Source organism: Platalea leucorodia, assembly GCF_965183815.1.
Source record: "Platalea leucorodia genome assembly, chromosome: 5".
Lineage (NCBI taxonomy): Eukaryota > Metazoa > Chordata > Aves > Pelecaniformes > Threskiornithidae > Platalea > Platalea leucorodia.
The window spans coordinates 78,059,725-78,079,766 of NC_138827.1; the positions used below are offsets into that span (position 1 = coordinate 78,059,725).

Genomic DNA, 20,042 nt, shown 5'->3' on the forward strand with positions numbered 1-20,042 from the left:
ACATCAGCTGGAAACTATTTGCTACCCTGGTCAGCATCTGAAAGCATCTTAACCATCAAAGCCTGGCCAGCCTCCGAAAGTTTCACGGACAGGAATCTGTCCCTGCTGGGGAAGAGCAGAGATACTAAAGCGTAAGGCTCCATACTTAGCACTGCTGAGCTGCTGCTCAGCGGCAGTTCATTGCCAAAAAGAAACACTTGTCTTACTGGTAGACCGAATGGCTGTCAGCCAGGTTTTGATCCATTTTACCATTTATTAAAAATGTTAATGTATTAATAAGACCGTCTGACTTTGTAACCCACAGATACAATTCCAGTGAAATCAATAGCACTGTAATAAGCTTTAGCTGAGCTGTAAATCTGTATCCAACTTTAGCATTCAAGCTGGTTTCAATATCTGCTCTGTGGTTTTTGTATTGGCAGAGTCACAAATGACTCCTCTTTTAACACTAGATGTAACCAGCAGAAATATCTCAAACTCCATGCTTAAGCACTTGATTTTCCTGCAGAAATCTGAAATGACTAACTGTCATATGTGACTCTACCTGTAGAAACTCTTGGTGCAGCAAAGAGGAGGGACTGTTGCTTACTGTGGGAAGGAGCCAGCCTCAGCCAGTTGGGTCCCACAAGTATTTTTTTGCTATCAAGTCCCATGGTAAAGGACTTGTAGAGGAGGAATTTTTTTGCCCTGTTTTATCACCGATCCCTGCTCTGTGACCATCAGGCACCCCAGTGACTATGTTGCCGTCGCTGCCCTCTTACTTTAACCTGTTAATACTCACTATAAGAAGCCCCACATTCATTATGTATTAATGCTCAGGATTTTCAGTTGTCAACAGAGGTGTTCTGCAATTGCATCCTAAGAGAAAAGTTTAGGCCAGAGGGGAAAGGATGGTGTCCATAGGATAATCTCTGTACTCAGCCTACTCTGTTCCGGGAAGGTTGGTTTCCACTCTCCATTTTGAGTGATGACTAATGTGGGGGCAGCTTCAAATTTGGGAGTGCTCAGTATGACATCTTAAGCACAATTCTCTCTGTTCCCTGAAAACTGTCACCTGCCCTGCTCAAATAGACCATGAGCATTAAAGCTAGGGACAGCATTACAAAGATCATCCCTAGGGAAAGTGTGGATCTCAGTTTTACTTAGGTATGACAAAATGACAGGACACCTCCTCCTCTGAGCAACACAAATAATTACCCAAACTTTATTCAAATGTTGAGCAGCAGCTCGCTCTAGTGGCTAAAACAAAGTAGTGCTGCTTTTGGCCAAAGACCTTTGGGGTTTAGTAAATACTCAACGTAAGCAATAAGCCTATGTGTGTTTCAAGAATACAGCGTGGAAATACTAGCAGTGCTGCCTATTTTTCTCAAAAATAAATAAGGAGAGGTGGGGCAACTGATACAAGTTACTCATCCTTCCCAGCTGGTTGTCCAAGCCAATAGGACTACTTTGCTAACAGCTGTAAATAATTTGCTGTGAGTTTAATAAAATAATTTGTATTATGTTAATGCTCTACAGGAATGTGTCACGTCTGCGGAGAACAGGCATTTGAAATGCTCTATAGGGAAAATTAGGCACTTGTGCAATACTTCCATCATTGCGTAGTGTTTGCTGGACAATGTTTTGGAGAACTGTAGTCCTAAGCAAAGCAAACAGTTTGTCTGGGGCAATTAATCGCTTGTAACACTCTGCACAGCTCTTGCCGTTTAGAAGATGGTAATCTTTGCCTCCCTCGATGATCATTAACCCTGTAAACGATTGCTGAAGATGTATGCTGGGTGAAACCTCTGCTGACAGATGGAGTGCTTGCTGCAGCTCTGTTTACCTTCAGCGTGAGTTCTCAGCTCTCAGCCCTTGCAGGGAGTCACGCAGCTCCCCGGCTCACGATGAGCTAAGCTGCAGCATAACGGTGCCCAGGACTTAATTTGGGAGACTGTGATTGGCACTAAAATTGACAGAACAATCCTCTTAGAGCAGCATGTGGTTGAATCTTAGCATTAAAAATAAACATCAAGTAACAAGATTCGTGGTGAGCATCCACAGTACCTTTGTTCAGCTTCCCCAGCTTCCTCAAGGCAGATCTGGGTCTTGGCCTCCAAATGCCACCTATTTGTGTGCCGGGGTGCGTGTGTGCACACACGTGCCTGCCTGCTTGCTTCTCCAGCTCCAGCTGTCTTCATACACAGCTAGCTACCACATTGCAGTGTTCTCCTTCCACTTCCTCCGAAAAAGTTTTGAAATTATTTATTTGAAAATTTTTATTTGTGATAGTTTGATCTGTCTTATGGGCAGAGCAAATCTTGTGCCTTCCTGTCTCTCTGAGTCCTGATGAACTACTCGTGTCTCAAAAGATGTGACACCGGGCAAAAATAAATGCTAACAGCTTCCCTTCTTCAGCTGCAGAGTCTGGGCATTGTACTCTGACTCTCCAAACAGATGGTCCTCCAAACATCAATAAGCACACTTCAGGAGACAGTTCATCTGCATCTTTTTTTTTGCTTTGCTTTGAATATTCAGACTGTCCCAGTCGTCTTTATTTTCTATTCCTAGTTCACCTTTGTGATACATTTTTCTTGCATATCACCAACATCCCCTGTTACCAGTATCCATCTACTGAAAGGGAGTAGCCTTACCTCCATACAGACTATTTCATCTCATCTGCTACTGTCCTTTTAACATGTTGGCAGATCTGTACACCTGCTAAAATAGCAACTTTGGAGGTTGTAAGTGTGCTGTCTCAGTCACTGTCAAAGATAATTTGCTGTCAATGTCTAAGTACATATTGTCTAATGATTTCTCATTTACAGCACTGTAGTCTCTCCCTGCAATCTTAACACTAAATTCTCCTCTCTCCTCTGTGGGTAGCACCAGCAGCCCCAGGGAGATGGCCCTGGATAATACTCGTGCGACCCACACATGCATCTCTGCTGCCTCATTGCCTTCAACAGGCAAATTTCGGCTCTGAGCTTCAACTAACAATTCTCATGATAAGCAAAACAAGAAACAGGCCTCACATGCTCATTGTTAAATTTCTCTAATAAGTGTAAAAATTAGTGAAATGCGAACACCATGGTGCTGAAGTAAGCAGACCTCATTTAAATGAAGGCAGACCAGGGGCCTCTGGGTGAGACGGTGCCACTTTTATAGTGATAGTACCCTGAGCAGTTAACTTGTCCCTCTTTTAACTGCCCCCTTCTTGCTATTAAAGCTGCTTCTGTTCACTTTGAGCTTGTTGATAACACCCTATTTATGTGCTTAATAGAAGAGCTCTCTGGAACATCTCCATCTTCTTCAGTCTGATTCTCTTTCCAATTTTTAAACAATTTGGCAATTAACTTTCCCCTTCCCATCCCTTTAGCTGACCTTCAGCCTCTTTCTACTCTGCCATGGATATTTTCCTCCCAGAGATGCAGTCACCCCCAAATCTCTTTCCCCTTTGGCACTTGTGCTGTTCAGGAGACCTGACACTTCTGAGGGGTTATTTGAATTTTTAAAGTCCATTACCTCGTACCAGCTCCAAGGGAGCAATTTCACCTCTGCCTGAGTCTGTAATCAGAACAGGCTGCTGCTCTCTATCATCACCAGGCAGATGAGCTAAACTTGATGGCCTTATTCTGTCTATTCAGGCAGTTTCTCAGCTTTGTAAAACATAGTTGAGCCGATCAACAGAGTGAGCAGAAAAATGACATTCACTGAACTCTAAACGCTTGATCGTGAGCTCGCCAGGTGTGATCATTCACCTGCAACTAGTGCTCGGGTCCTGAAGCCTCCTCCACTTTGAGAGTTTTTAAGAAATCAGATTATTGTTTCAGGCAATTGTAAGACAATTTACATACTCATTTTTTTGTCCAGGATATAAGTGGCTGTGGCCATCTCCCCAGAGATATGTGAAAGCAGTGTGAGTTTCATCAGCATGCTGACTCAGCAGTTCCTGTTGCCACAGCTGAAGCAAACCACAGTGGGTAGGGACAGCAGGGCGAAAGGGTATGTGTAACGCAGGACCCGCAAAGTGCATAAACACTGTGCTGCTATTGGAGAAAGGAAGCACATTACCTCCCTGAAAAGTTTGTTTTCTGGTACGGTGGTATGCGAGATGTCACCTTTAAAGTCACTGATAGTTTGGCACATCAGAAATGCTTTTGACTTTGGACACTTTGAGGAGGTTGCTGTGCTTGGATCCAGTCACAAGACCTCATATTTTCATATGTTTAGTAGTGCTAGATGAAGTCTAGCACAGCCTCCAGGCCCCTAGGCACGCTCCTGGGTATAAATTCCCTCCCTCTTTCTCTTCCTGAAAAATTGTGAAATTGGTACGAAGTCTCCCAAGCTTCTCTCAGATTAATGGGGCACAGACAGTGACTTCTAACAAAGTTCTGGAGTACTGTCTCCCTTTCTGGAAATCAAAGCCCAACTACAGATGGGGCAATCACACGCTGCTTTGCAAAAGATTCTCTAAAACAATCGTACTTCAGTCCCTGCTAAAGTATAAAAGACTGGCAGAGATATGGAAAACAGCCAACCTGCAAGCAACCATATCCATATTCATTGAGAGCGCTCTGCAGAGTTCTGCCGGTTGTACGTGGGTTTTCTACAACAAGGACAGGACAATTTCACGCGTTACCATGCGACAGGCCAGACTGACCAGCAGGCAAGAGCCCAAAGGAGTTTGTAGGCTACTGCAGCGCAGCGATGATGGGTCACTCGGTGGATTCCCCATAAAGGCAGCACTCTTTCCTAGCAAGGGTTGTCACTGTTTCCCATCATCCCAGCACAGACCTCCCACTGCAGCACGTCTTCCCAACTTCTAACAGCCAAGCAGATCTGTATCAGTGTTTGCTATTTATCCCATACGGAGCCTGGAATAAACACATCACATGGTGCTTCCCCAGTACGTAGACAAGAGGAAGCTGTTTGCCTCTACGTGACTTTTCAGCTAACCAACGACCCAAACGCAGTATGCTGTGCTTAGGAGCCTCATGTGGATATGTGACCCTCTTTAGGGAGCTTTAGGTCTGTAAAGGCAGTAAACGCAGAATACCTGTTGTTTTTCCATTTGAGCTCCATATGAGCACCATAATTTTTGCTTCCAAGCTAATCTAGGTTGTGTGCATGGGTCAGAAGAGGGTAGAGAGAAAAAATTGAACGAGTTTTTGTGTCCATCTTGTAATGCTCCAAGCATGCAATGACACAGAAACAGAGAAATGACCTACATAAAAGCCTGGCAAAGGTTTGAAACCTTACACTGAAGGCAAATCAGTAACGCCCTTGCTCTTAGGGCAGTGTGTCTCACCATAATGCTGTCTTTGGGCAACTGGTCATCTCCTGGTCAAAACATGAAAGTAAATTGTAGCAGGTTAGCTCAGTATACAGGTTACTCAGTTTTTGACCTTGCTAGGACGTGTTGCTACAAGGGAATCAAGAAGGTATTTCAGTTCTTCAGGACACCTGTCCCTAACATTCATATATTTTAGACAACGCTGTTATGCAGCTGCTTGGGCTGGACCATGCTCAGGCATGGAGGAAACAAAAACCATCCAAATACCTCCAAAATGTGAAATCCTACAGAGGCAAAAGCATGCAGGATCAATGCGTTGGCTCACATAGGCACTCAGGACACAGCTCTAGCCCTTCAAACCTTGGTCCTATCTGCCCAAGCTACTCCATTATGTATAATTTGGGCATTTTTCCATTCAAGACTTCAGTGCTGGACCCAAAAACAGTAACAGAAGTTTTGTTTCTAGAAAACTTAGTCAAGTTGAGAGGGAAAAGGAAGCAGAATCTATTGCTTGTCTGGCAAAGCAATCTCTGCGGGAGTTAATTGAGGTAAGAAGCACAAATGCCTTTTGGGGCATCATGTAGAGAGGGGTAATTGACCTTCCCACACCTCTGAATACTGCAAACCTTAAAAGGGAAAAAGCAAGTACCTCTTTCCTACTGTTTAATTACGTTTCTACTCCACAATGTGTGTCTCTGCCTGCTGCCTTGCCATTCCCCAAGCTCCGCTACCCCTCCCCTGCTGGCTGCTATCAAGGCCATCGGAGGCAGGTAGGGAAAATGAAGCATGTTGAGAGCTCTGCGGACAAACAGAGCACCGGGAGCCGGGGTGAGAGGAGGCCCTGCTTAACGGCCTTTGGGGCTTGCGGCTTTCCCAGAAGGCCGGGGCAGCAGGAGCGGGAGGGCGCAGCGCACCTCTTCCCGCCGGCGCTGCCTGCCAGCGGGTGCAACGCAGGCCAAGAGGTCATCGAAAGCGGAGTTGCCGGTAATGGGTATAGCCAGGGAACCGGTGAGGATTTGAACAGGACGAATCCCTGGAAAAGCTACCAACAGTAACAGTGCAGGTCGTTAGCACTTGGGACCCTCAAAACCTTTCCCTGTAATGTGGCTCTCTCGTTAACTCTGACTGGTTTTAGCTTCCACTGAACACCTGGGACAGAAGGACCGCAGGTACGGGCGGGGGGCACGGCCATCACCAGCACCCCCACGCCGCCCGGACAGGACCACCCTCGGCAAAGCCTGGCTCCGCCGGCCGGGCCGGGCCGGGCCGGGCCTGCTAGCCGGGGCCGACGACCGCGGGAGGCGGGGGGGACGGGGCGGACACCCACCCACCGACCGCCGGCTGACGGCGCCCGCCCCCGGCGCTGCGGGGCCGGGGCATGTGCGGCGGCGCGGGCGGCGGGAGAGCGGCGCCCCAGAGCCCCGGAGCCCAGCCGCTGCGCCGCTTCCTGCCGCTATAAATAGCCGCCCGGCCCGACATGTCCCGGCCGCCGCAGCGGCTGGAGCGCCGGCGGCAGCTGCCCTCCCCTCCCGCCGCGTAGCCCGCCCGGAGCGCGGTAAGGGGGCGCGGGGCCGGCGGCGCCCGGGGGGAGGCGGACGCGGACGGGGCTTCGCTTCCCGCTGCCGGCGGGGCGGGGGGTCCGTGCGCGGCGGGCAGGGCCGCGGCGGCGCGGGGGAGGCTCGGCACCCCCCGGCCCCGCGGGTACAAGGGTCGGGGCGGCCGGCGGCGCAGCGTCCGCGGCTGCCCCTGCCCCGGGAGCCGGGTCTCGCTTCGTGCCTGTTTTCTCTTTCTCTCTTTTCTTCCAGACCGCTCTGTCTCGGGCTGGGACGCGCTCCTCCTGCCTTCCGAAGCCGTGCTCGCGGGGCTGGGATCCCTCCCTGCTTCTCCCTCGCTTTCCCGCTTTCCCCGGGGTTGGGTGTGTGCCCGGGATGGAGGATGGCGCTGGCCTCCGGACGCAGCCCCCGGTCCCTCTTGGCAGCTCTGACCGTGCCTCTGCCCGGACCTCCGAGGAGGTGGCTGGTGGCATCCACGTCCATCCCTGCTGTGGTACAGCCAAGGCGGTGAAGTCCCGGCTGGCGTGGCAGGGTGGGGAGAGCCACGCTGGGGCAGGGGCACACACTGCTGCCCACACGTGTGGCACCCAAGCAGGGTGCCATTACGGTCACGCGCTCATGCAGATGTTTGTGCTGCAGCTTTTTTCCCTCAAGTGCTTTAATCTGCAGCAAATGTCGAGGTGAGCCTTGTAGTTAGGCTTTATGGTGGAGGCAACCGAAGCAGGTCTCTGCCTTCTGAGCTGGCTCTTGGGGGCTTTTTGAAGGAGTGAAGTTTGGAAACCTCAAGTAAACAGTCTTAAAGTTTTAGCTTGTCTTCCCCTTTGTTTGCCTCTGCTACTCTAATGGCTGTGCTTCGTCTTTTAACAAACACCTTCTGCAGTGCAGGACTAATCCCTTCTCGGAGAGCAGGTGTTCTGCTGCTGCTACCACATGCCCTGCTCAGGCCTCGACAGCAGTGCTGCAGCACTTGTCTCTGGCACTACGGGGTGCTTGCTCAGGAACCCACTGTGGGGTACTTTTAAATTGCTCTCTTAGGCTGTAATAAGCAGCTGTAATAAGTAGCTGTTCTCAGTTGTCTTGACCTCCAGAGGATGGGCAGTGTGTTTTTGCTCCTTGCTCATGCCCTCTTTCACTCTCTTTCTACTTTTCTCTCCATTTCTTCGGTCTATTAGCTCCTCCAAGCCCAATCTGGGAGCAGAGTGCAGAGGCCTAAGAGGCCGTGTGAAAAGGAGGAGGTCCTCTCGGAGTCTGTTTGACCTCTGCATGTTCCCGACGGTGTGCCCAGCTCGGGAGCCCCTTGCCTTCAATAAAGGCAGGAGGGACGGCAGCGCTGCTGTGGAGGGACCTGCGCTGGCAGCAGGCTGAGCTGGCGTGTGCTTTCCCCTCCGCCGGAGCGGGCGAGGGGAAGGAGCATGCGGGGAGGAAATACAGCTGTTGCAGAGCACTTCTGCCCTCCATGCAGTGGGAGCACGTGAGGGGACGACAGGCGCAGAAAGGGAGATTCAGGAAGAGAGTACGAGAGAGAATCGGGGCGGGGGGGGGCAGAGAAAAGCTACGAATGGAGAGGAAGAGCTTTTTATATGTGCACAAATGTTGTTTAAAGATCTGTTTAGCTAGAGCAAGAGCAAATATCCTAAAAATATGAGGTTGTATCTTTTGAGTCCTTGTTATTGTTCCTCTCTTTTCATTCCTCAAGCATTATGTGTGTCTTTCTGCCTCACTCTTCTAGGCTCTTCAGCATCCTCTGACCTCGAGCTGAGCAGGACGTTGCCCTTAGCATCTGCCTGTCAAATGCATAGTTCTCCATGTTGTACATGAAACGATTATTTCCATAGTTGGTTAAGACAAGTTTCCGAGGAATGTGAAGCGAGAGGCACGGCAGTTCCTGTGGTTGGCTTTGACTGGAATGCCAGCTCTTCGGGGCAGGGTCTGTGCTCTGCAGGCTGTGGTTACTCTACACAGTGCGCTTGGCAGCCTAGGGGTTTCTGCCTCCACTCCTGTCCCTCCCACCCCTCTCTTGCCTCTTATTGCTGCTCACCTGTTCCTCCCCCTGTAATGTAGCTCGTTCAGCCTCTCCCAGTTGTCTGTGGGGTTATGCTGTAAACTGAATTGCTGAAAGGTTCAGCAATCTGGGTTAAAAATATCTGGAAAAAGAGAGGGGAGGAGGAGCAGCAGATACTCCCTCTGTACAAAAGTCCCCTATCAGCCCTGTGCTGCCTCTCCCCTGCCTCTTGCTTTGAAATCACTCACCCCAGCAAATGGGAATTAAAACAATTGAAGCTCTCTAGCTGCATCCTAACTTTTATTGCTGCTGCCTTAGTATTTCTACTGAAATTACACTTTTAACTTTCACATGCTGACAGCATTGCACTACTTTCTGAGTGGCATTAGGTAGCAAGGTGCTGTCTTTGGGGGCTGCATTGCTACAAGACTATTAGACTTTTTTTTTCTTTTTAAGAGAAACCCAAAGTTATCACAAAATTGCATCAGGGCTTCAGTGCTTTTACTAATGCAGTAGAGTCAGAATTGAAAGTGTGCATCTAGAAAAAGGTATTCACTATAGAAAGAGCAATTCCCCACCTGTGACAACAGGTATGACCTTTACAGCTGATGACCTCCGGACTCTCTTCAGTGGAGAGGCCACTGAGGAGCACGAGCAATGCTAATCCCTTTGTGAAGGGAACACGCTGCAGTATTGCCCTCCATTACCTACAGTGTATGAAGTTCTAACAGCTATTAGTTTTCTGCCTTGCTTGTACCAAGTTTGGAGGGAGAAAAAGAGTTTCTCGTGTCACATTTGTTAGACAACACCAACAGGAATTCATAGGTTTCCTTTGGAGGCACACATATTGTTCTTGGTGTGTATATATACAATTTAGTAAAATGTCTTTACACAGCAGCCTTTAGAAATGTTCTGTGCTTTTAACTACATTGAGTCTCCATCTGGATAATGGACTTATGTATAGAAACCATGAGAAATAGTGATGCAACAGAGAGGAGAGGATTTCTTTGAAGTTTATGCTTTTGCCAGGGTAAACATGTCTTAATTGTGGCTTCTTCACAACAATGAAGTGTTATCAAAATTCAAATCTAATTAAATGCTTTTGTGTTCTTTCTACTGACTTCTCTTATTCTTGGCTCTGATGCGGACGCTTTCTCCTTTTCTTTGTGCAGTGCACTCTTAATACTTGGTCTGTTGGATCTGTTATAAAAAGGGACTGTCGAGTATCTTGGCTCAAAACCCATGGTGCTAGCTGTATTTGAGTAGGGGTGGGGAGAGCGTTCTTTACATGGGGAGATAGTTAAGTTTTGGATTGGTAGAACACATCTTGGTAGTACCAAAGATGAGGATACTGGAAGTGGCCACAAATCTTCAAGGCAGCTGTTTGTTCTGTGTGTCGTTGGGTGTGCAGCTAACACGTACTTGTTGCTTAGCGCGTTACTTCAAAGATTTACAGGAAAATCTGTCTGTTACTTAATAATAACAACTGCTGAACTGTTAGTTGGCAAATAGCCCAGAAAAAGGATTATTAAAAACTAAATTCAATAAAGATATCTAGAATTGTGCTTTAGTAGAAGGTTTTTTTAAAGTATTTTGGATGCTTGTGGTGATCAGTATGATAACAGTGTAGGGCTCTCAAGTAGCACCAGCTACATGTACATGTAGTCTAGATATCTGAAGAGGAAGGGGAAGGAAATCTATGAACTGTTTACTACATTAGTACTCCGTTGTGATTCTCTGCAAGCACTATGCCACTGCTGCTGAGTTGTAAGTGAAATCTGAATCGTGAAAAGATTATTTTTTTTTTCAGTGGAAATAATCCTGAACGTCAGGGCTCTGAAAGATACTGCAGCCGCTCTTCAGCCTTGCAGGCACGCAGGTCTGAAAGAGCAGCTGTCCTTGGGCCTCATCCAACTCTGTTCACAAAGATCAGCGAAGAGTGTCTCTAAGGCTGGAGACGCAAGTGGCGAGGGAGCAGTTTCATCTAAATCTGAGAGATCAAAGGAGTTCAGAATAGAAACTTTTTCCTTGTTCCTGGAAGGAGATAAACGGGAAGCACAAGGAGTAGTTTGAGAGTCTGTTTTGTAGCACTTAACTCTGCTGTAACCTTGTTAGTGTTCTACATTTGGTTCCAATTATACATAAGTACACTTGGAGTTAAAATGTATAATTTTGTAACTCCTTAAACTACTAATGTTGCAGAAGCAAAAGTTCCTAAGATTTAAGCTGTTTATGTGGCACCCCTCATCTTTAACCTCTTCAGTGTGCATGTGTGTGTGTAGCTCCTGCCATTTACTTCCTGGGACAAAGTCCATGTGAAGGGCCCTCCTCTCCTCCAGTGCGTGTTTCCATGAGAGGGCTCTCCTTCTCGTTTGAGCTAAACTTGAGTACATATCTCCTGCTGAAGAAACTACAGGATATTCTTTAATGGGAAGTAATACAGAAGTTAAAATAAATGCTCTTAGCAGCTTCAGCAAGCCCAAAATAGCTTATGCATGTTTCTTTTGTGATAACTTAAGGAAGTGGGGTGATTCCCTCTTCCTCCCTCTCTAATATTTTTGGTGAATGCTGTGCTTGAGTGCTGAAATCCTTTTGCCATGAAGAGCAGGCAGCACGGAGCAGGCTTCTCTCTGAATTCTCCTGGACCCTGACTTAATGGGACCAGAGTGAGCCCTAAGAAGAAATTGCATTCCTCTGCTCCTTGTACTGCTTCCTATGAAAATTGCCAATAAGGTCTCTGTGGTGAGGGTGGCCAACTACTGGAACTGGTTGTCCAGAGAGATTGTGGAGTCTCTGTCCTTGGAGTTGGTCTAAAAACTGGACTAGACAAGGCCCAAGCAATCTGCTTTAAGCCAGGTTAGCCCTGCTCTGAACCAGATGAGATCCAGCAGTTCCTTCCAGCTGGCTGTATGCTATATTTCTGCATTACTGGATAAGCATGGCTGCTTTTGTCTGTCCCCAGAACATCTGGGAATAAAAGTGGTCTCAAAACATCCAAAAATGGCCTTGAGAAGTCTTCATTCAGGCTTCAAAAATTCAAGTGCATAGAGAAGCATAGTGTGGGGAAGTGACTTTGCCCAAAGTCTCATAGCAGCACGTCAGTAATAGTGCTGGGAGAGGATCATAAATCTCCTGACTGGCAGACTAGTGCCTTAGTAGCTAAAAGATGTAGTCTTTAAACATAAAACCATCTCCTTTCCCTACTCAACTACTTTCACATCACTCAGCAATAGAGACTACTTTTACCCTCTGAAAGATAATTTTCTTTTTTTTTTTCTTTATCTGTCATATTCATAGGGATTTTTAGTACTAAAGAACAGTTGACTTTTTCAGGAAACACTGAGAACACCAGATCTGGAAAAGAATTTGGTGAAATAAAGACAAGAGCTGCAAAGGAAATTTTTAGAAAGTGATGTTATTCCCAGTTTGCTGCATAACAATTAATCTCTTATTTTTAAGAGAGGAAAAGAGCAAAGGAAGCTGTGTACTGAATCCAAGTTTGAATCTCTCTTTGTTTAAAAAAAAAATAGAAATCACTTGAAGAAAACTTTTTAAAATCTGGAAGCTGAGAAGAACACAGATCAGCATTTTAAAGAGTACCATGGAAGGAGTTAAGCTGTGAGTTAACTGCATCTGTGTTTCAAATCCAAATGCTACGAACAAGGCACCATTCAGATCTTCAGTTATAAGTTATGCTGAATTCGTTATGCTGTGTTTGTCTGAATTCTGTTGAGAGGAGAAAAAGGAAATCATGGCAGATTAAAAAAAAAAAAAATCACTACTCTTGTTTTGGTTGCTTGTTTTTGAAGTGATGAAGCAGGATTCTCCTTTCCCTTTTTTTTTTTTTTTTTTGTCTAGCACTTATGCAGGTCATCTGCTAATTATTAGTAGCAGCTGTGAAACTATGGAGTTACATAAGCATAACTAAAAGTCAGTGGAGCCTTGCATCATTCAGCAGATCTGTCCATCGCTTATTCACCACAATAACAGATGGGTTTTGTAACTCACTTGACACGGGTGTCTAAATACTAAGAGGGCATCAGCAGGCACGGAAAGTTGGGAAATTCTTTAAGTCATAGAAATCAGATATGATAATGTTTTATTTTATTGTCACCACAACCTGTTGTCCAATTATACATGTGCATTGCTGTTCTGTGAAGAGAGCTGTGTGTCAGAGTAATGCCCTGAAACAGCTGAGCCTGCCAGCTACATAAAGCTGAATTGTCTGGGCAGCTTTGCTTGGAAGATAGGTATGGGTGCTATGCCTGGCTGCAGAGGAAGCAAGACAAGTGTGAGTGCTTGTGAATGTATTCCAGATTAGCCATGCTCAGTGATACGGCTGAATACAACACTCTTAAACCTTAGAAAAGCTGTCTTTACAATGGGGCATGTGTAGAGCTGAGAACTTGGGATTTCTTGGCAAGGGAAATACCTGTAGCGCACATGAGAGTGTGCTGGCACGGACAGTCCAAGGCTGGCATGTCCAGACTCTGCCCCCAGGTTTATAACACTGGCTCAGTGCACCGCAGCATGACTTTCTTCCCACTGAACATTGAGAGTATATAAAACTTAATCTCCTGTAGTCCTGAGTATTAAATCATGGACTATGTAATGAATTTTCTGATCCAGACCCTGGTCTTGTTTTCAGATTTTTTTTTTTTTTGTCTTCTCTTTTGCTGGTTTAAAGATCTCCATAGGCAAGAGAGACTGAAAAGGTGAGTGCAGTGTTATCAAATGTGCAAAATACGATCCTTAAAATACTTGTTCTTGGGAATTAAGAAGGTAAAATGAGTTCCAGCAGATACAGTGTCCCTCCAGACCAGTCTGTGCACTCAGTTGCTTAGAGCTGTGCCCTGGCCCCTTTTTCAAGAAGTGAAAGAGGAGTTTGCCTGAGCTTCTATTTTTTTCCCTAACTCTTTTGTCTTTTCTTTCCTTTTTTTGCATTTTTAAAGCAGTGATGTGAGCAGTTAAGTTTGAGAGCTGCTGCCCTAGATCAGTGGTGTCTCTGCTATTTCTGCTGGGAACAACAGATGGTGCCTCATTAGTTCACCTCACCGGCAGGCTCTGAAAATGGTGGGACCCTATAGCTGCCCTCAAATTACCCTGGTCCCCGAGGAAAGATGTGGGTGCTTGGAGGCAGCTTCCAAGCTCCAGCTGCTGAGGTAGCACTCCAGAACTGTAAGAGGGTGGCACTGAATCAGGAGCCTTCCTTTTATGAGTAGCCTAAACAGGGTGGTAACTGGTTTTGTGTAACTAGCATCAGCTAGGTAGCCTTTTGATAGAAAGACATAGGATGATGAAAAATATTGAGGGGGGGGGAAGGATAGGATTGCTTATTCTCTCCCTCACCTCCTACTTGAGGAAATGTTCCTCAGTAATTCAAGGATACTACTTCGACACTCTTCTGGATCAATTTGGATTGCAGTTTGGCAAACACAGCATCAGCCATGCAGTACTAAGCTCTACAGTCCTCTCTAATTTACCCCAACTCATGAGTCCTCCCATGGCCATCACATCAGTCACTGCTCTCCTCATGTCCCAATTTACCCAACATTGACTGACCCACTTTGCCTAACGTATTTCCTAAAGTTTTTTTTTCTGGCATGGAAATGCAAAATAAAGAATTTTCACTCTTACTTTAGCATTTGACGCTACTGAAAACAGTTTTTAAAGGAAGTATTAAATGTAAACCATAAAGGGTGCTGTGCGTTGCATATGTTGTAAGTAAACAAACCACATGCTCATGCACATAAGTGAGTTTGTATGACTCAATGTATTGAGCTCTTTATATGTATCTCTGTTTGGTCAGATGCTCCTTCTTGTTTTTCCTATGGTCATACATCTTGTCTTTGATTTTAAGGCCTCTGAGATAAGGAATGCATTTGACCAATGCCCAGTAGAATACATTTTCTATTCCCATGGGATGAAATGAAAAATCAAATTACAGCAATGCGGTGTGGTGGAAGGTATGCAAGTATGACTGTTTCCGTTTTAGAGAGAATGCTATTCATCTGAGGCCACAGAGGCAACACCTACCAGTATATCGTTGTTCCTGTCTGCAGGTTGCATTTTCAAACCACCTCAGACTAATACTACTTTGCAACGAAGAAAAAGGATATTCCTTAAATGTACAGCTTTTCCAATCAATGGTTCTGGTGGCGTCTTGGAACCTGAAACTCTCAAATGGCAGCAGACAGCCCCAAAACTTTGTTTTAATACTAGGCAGCAACAAACCACAAGGAAGTAATTCTCCCTTGGACCTTCCCACTGTATTTTCAACTACAAGTTCTGCATTTGATCTGAATAAGTGGCTTAGGGAGGGACAGAAAACTTGTTTCATGGCACAACTTACTTTAAATAGATTATTCTTAATTGAATTGACTAGTGTCCCTTGGGTGTAAATGAACAACCCATGTTCTTGTGTTTAGTTTTAATTTCAAATAAGATGATGCTTTTCAAAGTGAAGCGTCTTAGTCTGAAGAGTTGCTGCATACTTATAGTTACTTGTCCCCTTAATTGGAACCAGAACAATATTTATTTCCTCATTTATTGGTTATCCTCTTCCTACAGCTCTCTGCAGGATCAGTGTCTCCAAGTTTTATTATAGCTTTATCTTTTTTTCATTTGTGCGTCCTTAAAAAAAGTGTGCATGCTGACTGGAGTCAAGAGGAAGACAAATTAACTTGAGCTGCTATAGGGAACTAGAAAATGAAGTGTTCCATAACTGACAAACAGCTTGAGATGACTGGACAAGTTCCCTCTTTATTAATCTAAAATGCGCCAGTTGTTTAGCAGAACATCCCTGATAACGTGAGTGAATTGCAGGGTAAAACCCAGTTGGATGTCATCATGTGCAGTACTTAAATGAGAACACTGAGGGATTTTTGTGCTTCCAAGGGAAAGAACTGTCATTGTTGTCTTCTGCTTTGTGTTACTTTAAAAGTCCCCCAAGAAAATTTCCTCTTAGGAGGAATAATGGAATTTATAGTTGTTTACAGTAAGAGTGGTATATGACTTCTCCTTTTTGCTTAGACTGAAAGCTTTTATTCTTCTCACAAATATGTTTGTTCACCATCCACTCACTAATCAGCGAGACTGATGAGGCATTGAAGAAACCATGGTAATGATACCACATGATATATAATACCACAGCATTTACAGCTTCCCAGGCCTTTGCTGTAAGGTATGGACAGAAGCAAACGAAAATAGAATGGAAAACCCTGCAAGAAGGGAAAGTTTAAAAAAAAAAAAAAAAAAAAAAGTATATTTTCACCTTCTTCCCTTTATACAGAGATAAGGAACTGTCCAACTGCCATTTCTTAGCTAGGTAATATCACTCTGGACTAGCAAAAGGGCTGGTAGGTGCAACCCTGGGTCCAGTCCTGCCCTTGATGTAAGGTTGCTGTGGGGGATTGGTGCTGAGAAGAGACCAGTGGAGCTGGATTGCTCCAGGCAATGTCAGGACAGCATTTCCCAGGGCTTTCCTCTGGGCTGTTTTCCTTTAGGCTTCTGGAGGTGCTCCTCCTGTTCTCTGGTGGACACTGCTGATTATTTTTGGAAATCACCATCCTGAAGGTAGGATCACTCTTTCTTCTGCTCTAAAGCTCCAGTGCCCTTGACATCTTTCTTCTAAAGTTTTGGAGGGTCGCTGTGATGTGACTGTACCAGGGAGGAGAAAACCCAGAGTATCTGCAGGCATGTTTGATGCAATAAACCTCAGTTCTGTCCAGTGAAATTGTCACAAAGTGCAGTCTCGCTTCTCTGTATTTAATTCTGGCATGTTCAGGTCCTGGTTTCGTCATTTCTGAATGGAGCACGTGACTCCTGGTATCACTGTCATTTTCTGTAATGGGCATCAGTGCAGGATCTCGGACCCTGTCACTAAGGACTCCTGTCTGGTATAAGGGCAAGTATAAAATAAGGGATTTTTAAAATAGTTCTTAAGGATATAATTATGGAAATAGCCTCATGGACAATCAAAGGTCTTCAAAACTGGAATTCCCAAGAGTGATGCGAGGTGCTGGCTTTGACATTAGAAGTTGAGAGAACAGTCTTTGTCCCATTTAGCAGCAAAAAGCCCGAAGTTAAACATGTCACAAAGTTTACTTAAATCCAAACTATTAACATCGTGAAGCCTCAAGTAGGTATAAACAGCCTGTATCACAGCTGGTGTAGCCGAGCCCCCGCTGGCAGTGCGTGGCGACAGGGAAGCGGGTGAAGAAACACCTTTAGACTCCCGCAGCGTGTGGGGATGCTTCACGGCGTTGCCGATGAGAGCCGCGGAGTATTGGCTCACAATTCATCCTCCGTGAGGGACCATGCCGGGATGTGCTGGCTCTCTTGGGATGTGGCCCACAGACCAACTGGAAGCGTTGGGCTCTACCAGAATGCCTGTGACTAATCTTCTTGTCTCCCACAAGGGGCCCATGCTGTAGTCCCGTCCCGTGTTCCCCCCCCCCCCCCCCCCCCCCCACTCTAGGGCAGCCGTAATTTTTCAGACCGAGCAGAAGGGTTTTAGAAGGCCCCTGTCACTTTCCTCTGCGCTGTTCTCTAAGGTTCCTGCTGTGGCATAGCCTTGCAGGGGAGCCAGCCAGCTTTCCTGAATAGTCTAGAAATTGGACTGTAAAGCATTTCTGCTCTGTTAGCAGCAGCTTTTCAGAGAGCCATGCTTCAAAATACACAGAGATGGGGTTTTCTGTTGTGCACAGGTAACACCCTCAGAGCCATAAGCCATATACTTTGCTATAAATTTAATTATTCTGTTCTCTACTGAGTACCTGGCCTTTTGCTATGGGGAGAGGAAAGAAGGAACAAAATGCATGCACAGTCGGATACAGACAGATGATTACAAGTTCAGTTATATTCTTGTGTAGAGCTTCTGCTAATAAGGGCTATCTGGTGCCAAGCTGTTTTGAGCCAGAATACCAAACTGCTGCCTCCACTCTCAGTCTCAACCTGCACATTCAGGGGCTTACCCTGATGGCCAGTTCCCAAGCGTGTTGTGGGGACTTGCACTGGCAAGGCATCAGAAACCCAGCTCCTTTTATTTGGCTAGCTGTGGGGACAACAGCATGTCGCCATGCCTGTTTTGAAGTAGAGGTGTTGCTTTGTCCTGTGAGTGCGGTCTCTGGTAACTGACTTGGTTTCAGCAGTTGATGAAACCAGGTTTTGGTGATTGGCAATATAGGGCATTTTATTTCTAGATCAGCAGCTTAACTCTAAGCCAGGTGAGCTGTGACTAAACATTGCTTTCTATCAGGTTTAGCGTAGTCTAAGTGCAATGAGTCCCAGGTCTACAAGACAAAAGTTCCTGCTCAAAATGGCATTGAATGACTTCCACGCTGAAAGCCATCGCGAAGTAGTCAGATGGTGAATGAGGATCGAAATTGTTCCCTGATGGCCAGCAAGTTATCCTTTCAGACCAGGGCCAATGCTGGGCATAGTGGTGTGAGCAATCTCACTTGGATGTGTTCTGTGTAGGTACCCCTTACATGTGAGTGAGATGTAGAATCTCTCAACGGGGCTGAATTTTTCACTGTCTAAGGAAATGGAGACCGTTAGTCTCTAAGGCTGTTATCTGGATGCTTTTCATGGACCCTGCAATTCCCTGTTAGTTTTTTTAACTACTGCTCTCCTAATTCATAGTAATAAACTCTCCTAATTCATAGTAATTGCATAGATAATTAAATGAGAATGTGGCATGCAGTGGATATACATATTCATATACTGAGGCTCTTTTTCTCCTGTTTATTCTTGGGAGAATATTGTTTTCAATAAATATTAATGAAAGAAAAATGCATGATCTGATCTTGCACGTGATCTGATCTTGCTCACCTTACTCAGCCGTTGTTCCAGTCAGTATGGGATTGCTGGCACTTGTACCTGAGCAAGGAATAAAAGATCTCATCCATTACACAGCAGAGAAGCTGCTTCTATTTTATAATCGCCCAGCAAGTATGAACAGACTCTGATCTGTGTCTATATTTGGCATCCAGATATTCCTGATGTGGAATATACCACCCATGGGAAGAATGCAAGAAATGGACTAAAGTTCCCACTGACTGGGACTTATTTTCCCTTTTAAAAGAAAAAAGTAAAAGGGTATGAGCTTTGGATAGGATGCTCCTACTATAAAACGGTGCACAGCTCTTCTGACTCCAGTGAAATCATGCCAATATATACTTCTGTATTATCCTGCTTGTAGCTAGCTCCCTTTCCATTTTCTACTTAATAACAAGTTTTCAGTGCTTCCAGTATGAAAATTCAGAGTGTAAAGGGGAAATAAACTGAGCAGAAGTAGCAGCTTGGAACTGTATGGCCTGTGTCAGATGAAAAATTGCTCTTGTCAATTAATATTGTTTCTGTGGCTTTAAAATGTGTGGATATTGTGGTAGGTGATGATTTCTAAGGTGCAGATACGTTCAGCTTTTTTCACTTGTACGTATGTGTGTGTGTGTATGTACACAAATCCTGATGGGAATTTTGAGTATAAAGTATTACTCAGATTTAAGTGTGATCTTTTAAAACAGTTGATGCTTTCTACTGAAATAAGCAAGTACATAAAAACTCTTCATTGTATTGTTCATACCTGAAACTTTGTAAACTTTAAGACTCATCCTAATAGCTAAAGACAAATTGCTCAATAATAAATATCTCTTAATATCACCATCATAGCAATATTCATATTGAAAAAGATACTTGAACACTAGGCATGCAATTGGCAAGGTATAACAAACACTACTCTAGAAAAACAGCTAGGCAATTTTTACTGAGCATAAATTGTTGAAAATATTGTTTGGAAAGATAGCATACATTGTTTCTTATGTTGGTGGACCTGTTGAGTAATCTGATATTCTTTGATCAGGTGAAAGAGAAACTATGTCTCAAGCTTATTGTGTAAAAAGGCTGCAAACTAGAAATTAGGCTTTATGTGAAATTAAGTATTGCAAGCAACAACCAGTGCCATTCCTTTTAATAGAAGTTCTTTTTTGGTTCCTGAGAACAAATTTAGGTTATTTGAAATATCTATAATGATATGAAGAGATTTTCACAAAGATGGAGTTCTCCTTTTAGAAATCTACTTTATGATATATTTTATAATATACGTGCAGTGCAGGACTTTTCAGGAGTCTGTTAATATCTATATTACTGCAGCAGGGAGGACAAGTAACTTTTTGAGAGCAAGGTTTGTCAGTTCAGCAGTTTTCACTCA

General features: G+C 45.0%; 1 protein-coding gene across 1 annotated transcript in view; it reads left to right on the forward strand.

Moving 5' to 3' along the window:
• The first annotated feature begins 6,749 nt into the window (after nt 1-6,749).
• WIPF1 (WAS/WASL interacting protein family member 1) overlaps nt 6,750-20,042 on the forward strand; it is a 56,329-nt gene continuing 43,036 nt past the window's right edge. Inside the window, 1 exon segment of the mRNA XM_082312063.1 lies at nt 6,750-6,830. The gene's annotated coding sequence lies outside the window, so the exon portion shown is untranslated.